Source organism: Cebus imitator, unplaced genomic scaffold, assembly GCF_001604975.1.
Source record: "Cebus imitator isolate Cc_AM_T3 unplaced genomic scaffold, Cebus_imitator-1.0 Scaffold894, whole genome shotgun sequence".
Classification (NCBI taxonomy): domain Eukaryota; kingdom Metazoa; phylum Chordata; class Mammalia; order Primates; family Cebidae; genus Cebus; species Cebus imitator.
Window position 1 is genome coordinate 26,190 of NW_016108209.1, and position 6,000 is coordinate 32,189.

Consider the following 6,000-nt stretch of genomic DNA (forward strand, 5'->3'; position numbering starts at 1 on the left):
ACTGTTATATCTCGGTACTTTATTAGATTTGTCATAGCTTACAGTGTCTTCCCATATATTATCCCATTGTAAATATGTAGAAATCCAAAAAGTAGAATGAGTTAATCTTCTTTTAACCCTTTCTAAATTCATTTTGACCGCATATTAACTCCTCAGTTATAATAGCTAAGATTTGGGAGCAACTGGATGGAATTTCTAAATTGGATTCGGTTTTTATACAAGTCCTGCCTTTGTAATTCGCTTGTACTATTTCACTATTGTATGCAAACTGCATGCATTAATCTCTCAATTCAATCTTTTTGAAATATCATGGTTTTGCATGTCAGAAAATCTGCTACCTTGGGCCGGGTGTGGTGGCTCATGTCTGTAATCCCAGCACTTTTCGAGGCTGAGGCCAGCAGATAACTTGAGATCAGGGGTTAGGAGTTTGAGACCAGCACGGATAACATGGTGAAACCCCATCTGTACTAAAAATACCAAAATTAGCTGGGCGTGGTGGTTCATGCTTATAATCCCAGCTGCTAGGGTTGCTGACGGAGGAGAATTGCTTGAACTTGGACCTGACGTGGAGGTTGCAGTAGGCCAATATTGCTCCACTCCCACCTGGGCAACAGAGAAGGACTCCGTCTCCAAAAACAAAAAAAAGAAAGAAAATCTGCTACCTTGAAAGCCCAGGTACTGAGACATTATGCTTTAAAATATTAATTCACATATATTTTTGATGACCTTATTTAACTTAAAATTAAAAATAAAATACTTGCTTCTTGTTTCTCAAAGGTAGAATGATAGTAAAAGTTATTATTTGTTGAGCTTGCGCTATATGCTATCCACCACATTAGTTTCTGTACACGTTTTGTAACTTAATTTTCGTCACAGCCAAGTAAGGTAGGTGGAGTTATCTCAATTTGACAAATGGGGAATGTGGGGCATAGAGACGTTAAGTAGTTTTTTAACTTTACCTTCCTAGCATATGTGTAATTTTAGTTTCATATATACTTTGTGTGTGTCCCCTATGTTGTGTCTTGGTGTCTGGAGCAATGAAGACCTCTGTGCTCTTAGGTGGGTCTTTCCTCTTTTCTTTATTGTTCTGGAATTCTGGACCCAACCTAGCAATAACTGCAATGTGTTCTGATGATCAGTTGTTAGTCAGAACGAAAATAAGCCTTTTCGATAACAACTTGGAAATTAGAATTGGTGACATACACCTGGGAGATAACTGTCCTGTAACAAAACTGTTGTCATTTAACTATGACTTTTCTTATCCTGTCACTTCTTGTGGGATCAAGAAAATGATGTTCCAAAGAAATGCTGCCATATTATCAGAGAGCAGTTACAGACCAATGTTGCGTACTATCTATGAATTTCCAGTGGTTTGCTTTGTGAAGAGGTTTAAATTCCCATCTGTGATAAACAATTTGAAATAAATGGGTTTGATGCCAACAACTTGAAAAATACCCGTCAAAAAACAAAAGGACAAGAGCCACTAGCTCCCGCACAAAGTAAAATATGGGAACCTAATTTTAACAGTGTTAATAAGGAGCAAATATCCACAAGTCACTGCATGAATAATGCCTGTGTTATAATACCCTTTCCTCCCTAAAGCATGGGAGCAAGTGGTACATAGTTGTCTGAGAACCAGTTTCATCAACACTGTTGTGTCTTTCCAAAGATGAGTGCCAATCTCTGTTATTAGTTTCACTACCTTTTGGAGTTTTGGATAACATATGTGTACCGTGATGTTTATACTTTTTAATGGGTTAATTTTAAGTGAAATGGCCGTTCTGACTCTGTGAAATCAAGTTCATACCTAATAAACTTTGCCCAAACAAACAAACAAACAATATGTTTCTTTTTTTTCTTTTTTTGACACAGTATCTGACCCTGTTGCCCAGACTGTACTACAGTGGCATGATGATAACTCACTGTAACCTCAAACTCCTGGGCTCAAGTTATCGTCCTGCCTCAGCTACCTGGATAACTAGGCACCACCATACACAGCTAATTTTTGTATTTTTAGTAGAGATGGGTTTTACTATGTTGTCCAGACTTGTCTCAAACTCCTAACCTCCCAGGTTACAGGTGCATGCCATTGCACCCAGCTAACTTTGAACATTTTTTGTAGAGATAGGATCTCACTATGTTACCCAGGTTGGTCTTGAACTCCTGGCGTGAAGGGATTCTCCCAAAATGCTGGGATTACAGGCATGAGCTACTGTACCTGGCCTATTTTGTGTTTTCTTATTCCATAACCTGAGGTCTTCCCAGAATGAAGATTATTTTATAAATCAAATCAGGCTTAGTCATATTCCAAAAATAAAGTTTAATTAAAAATATAAGAACCTAGATCTTACTTTGACAAGCAGTGAATCAATTAGAAAAGTGCGATAATATGGTTGTCTTAAAACATTATTGTATAATAAAGATGGCATTTCAAAGTAACAACTTTTCTTCTGTTGTACATCCTCAGACTTGGTGGCTTTTGAAACTTTGGATACATCTAGGTATTGATTCTTGCAGATCTTAAGCTTAGATTTGGGGGCTTCTCTGGCACCATTATCTTCGGGTATTGGTTGTCTCCATATTGTTGATCTCTCCTGATCTGAATCTGTTCTGAGCCCTAGTTTCATATACCCTATCATCTGACATTTTCATTTAGATGTTCCACAGGCACCTTAACGTGGCTAATACTGAATTCATCCTCCCCATTCTCACCTGAGAATGCACAGAGCCCAAAGAACAGCACCCTGCTCCCAGTCTTTTGGAATGATAATATCGTCTACCCACTCGCTTAAGACGCTTGGAAACTTCTGTTGATTTTCTTTCTTAATCCTCCAGATTTATTCAGATGATTTTGATAACAATAGAAAACATTTATAGAGCTATTCTAGGTACTGTGATACATACTTTGGAAACAAAATTTCACCTATATCCCCTAACTTTAATAGCTCTCCATATCACCTTTTCTTTATCTCACTGTCATTTCCCTAGCTCAGACCTTTGTCATTTCTCAGCTGGGTAAGCTCATGACCTCCTGATATTATCTCCAGCACTCTAGTTCATTTATCACACCGCAGCCAGTCACATCACTCTGCTGCATGAAATCCTTCGGTGGCTCTCTGCTGCCTATGTTAGTGATTTTCCAAGTTTGAAAAAAGACTTAATGTGGACACTGAAACACCTTAAAAAGATGAAAGTAGAGCTGCTGTGGTTGAAATGAGTAGGTCTGGGTCAGTTTAGATATAACTGGCTTATAGGAAAAAGTCTAAATTTTCTGTGTGTCATGCAGTATCCTCTATAATGTGGCCTTGCTTATACCTCCAGCCTCATCTGTTGTTACTTCAGTCTTTAGGTGTAGATACCAGAAGTGCTGAAATTTGCAGTAGCCGAATATACTGTAGCCTTTACTTCGTCTTCCCGCTTTTTGTCTGGAATTTGCATAAGGTATCTCCTCAGCCTGGATTGCCTGTCTGTACCACTCCGCCTGGCTAACTTCTATTTGTCTTTCCATGTTTAGCTTACCACCTCCTCAGGGAGGTCCTACTTCTTCCCGTAGAGGAGAAAGTCTGAAGGAAAGGAACATTATGGAATATTTTCCTGCTCTGGGCCAGGATTAAATATTTTCTCATTTAATATTCATTTTAGCATTTAAGACTCTTCATCAGGTTCAGTCTACTTCCTTAGCTCTGTCATATCAGCTTTACATGTAAAATCATACCATATATCTGTGTTCTGTGGACATGCCTTTCTTTGCTCTTCTAAAAATAATTTTTTAAAAAATTGTCATTTAAACATGTAAAATTTACACTCATAACCATTTTTAAGCATAGAGTTCAGTAGCATTAAGTATGTTCACATTGTTGTGCAACAGATCTCCAGAGCTCTTTTGATATTGCAAAACTGAAACTCTGTACCCATTCAGCAATAATTCCCTATTCTGTACTGTTCCTCCAGCCACTAGCAACCACCACTCCACTTCTGTTTATGACTTTGACTACTATGGATGCCTCATCATATAAGTGTACTTATACAGTACTGTACTGTATTTGTCTTTTTTTGTGACTCGCTTATTTCACTTAGCACAATGTCCTCAGGGCTTATCCATTTTGTTGCATACTACAGGATTTCCTTCCTTTCTAGACCTAGATAATATCCCACTGTATGCATATGCCACATTTTGTTTATTCATCTATTGATAGATATTTGAGCTGCTTCCGCTTCTTGGCTATTGTGAATAATGCTGCTATGAACATGGCTGTGCAAATATTTTTTCAAGATCCTGATTTCTATTTTTTTGGATAAATAAAAGTGGGATTGCTGGACCATGTAGTAATTCCACTCTTAATTTTTTAGGAAGTGCCATACTGTTTTGCACAGTGGCTATACTGTTTTGCATTCCCACCAACTTCCTATGCTTTGACTTTATTGGGAAGTTGTATGTGGGCTTTTAAGCCAGAATGCCTGTGTTCAGATCTTGGTTTCTCCACTTACTGGGTATGTAACCTTTGGCAAGTTATTTAATCTTTCTGTACTTCAGTTTTTTTTATAAAAATGACAACGCCTGTAATCCCAGCACTTTGGGAGGCCGAGGTGGGCAGATCACAAGGTCAAGAGATCGAGACCATCCTGGCCAACATGGTGAAACCCCATCTCTGCTAAAAATGCAAAAAGTAGCTGGGCGTGGTGGCATGCACCTGTAGTCCCAGCTACTTGGGAGGCTGAGGCAGAAGAATTGCTTGGACCCGGGAGGCGGAGGTTGCAGTGAGCTGAGATCGCACCACTGCACTCCAGCCTGGCGCCTGTCAACAGAGCAAGACTCTGTCTCAAAAAAAAAAAAAAAAATGACATAATATTGGTACGAATGTTAGTGAAAGAAAAAAGGGCATAATAATATTTAATATCTAAGATTCTCAATGAGATTAAATCAACTAACCTATGTAATGGATTTATAATAGTGCTTCATAGTAAGCCCTCAGTAATATTAGCATCTACTGCTTCTAACGCTACAGGTGAATAGCCGTTACCTGAAATGCTTGGGACCAGAAGTGTTTCGGATTTCAGAGATACATATATCTGAAATATATATATATATATATATATATATATATATATATAAAAAATAGAGTAATGTTTGCAATACAATACATATGTATTTTGTAATATTTGCTATATATATGTGTGTGCATGTATATATATATATTTTGTAATATTTGTAGTATACTTACTAGCTGAGTGTCTCTAATCTGAAAATCTGAAATGCTCCCAGGAGCATTTCTTTTGAGCATCATGTTGGCACTCAAAAAGTTTCAGATTTTGGAAGCACTTCAGATTTCAGATTTTTTGATTTGAGATGCTTAACAGGTACTACTACTACTACTGCTACTAGTAGATAAGAATAGTGGGAAGCCAGATTAAAGGAGCGACTAATTATGCCTGTAAGATTTGTGGAAAGCTTCACAGAGGTGCCATTTCAGCGGAGTCTTGAAAGATGATGTAGGGTTTAATGAGGAACTGGAGCATTTCAGAAAGAGAAAACATACTGAAAGAGCATGAGATGCTAGACGAATGGTGAGAATTTTAGTAGGACCGGAAGGTAAGCTAAGTGAATTGAATTCATGAGAGTTGAAATTAGAAGAATTAAACCGGAATCATATTGTGAGGATCTTGTATGCTGAGGTTGGAAGTACTGACTTTGTCTTTAATAATTATCTTAATCTCATTCTGTCTTTCCTCCAAACCCATATTTAATGCTTCAGCATATCCTGTCAACTCTACTTCCAAAAACAACGCAAATCTGTTTTCTCTGTCTCCACTCTTCCCCTTAGTTCATTCCACCGTCATTACCATTGGACTACTCTGATAACCTCCTATAAGATCGTTCTGTTTCCACTACTGCCCCCATTTTTGGCCGAATTTCCCCAATTTCTCTCCCTCTTCTCTCCTCCCCTTTCTCCCCTCTCCTCCCTCCCCACCCTTTCTCCCCTCTCCTCCCCTCCCCTCCCC

General features: G+C 38.3%; 1 protein-coding gene across 4 annotated transcripts in view; it reads left to right on the top strand.

Annotated features, from left to right (window-relative positions):
- CHM (CHM Rab escort protein) overlaps positions 1-6,000 on the top strand; it is a 183,056-nt gene that overhangs the window by 21,518 nt on the left and 155,538 nt on the right. The window lies entirely within an intron of this gene.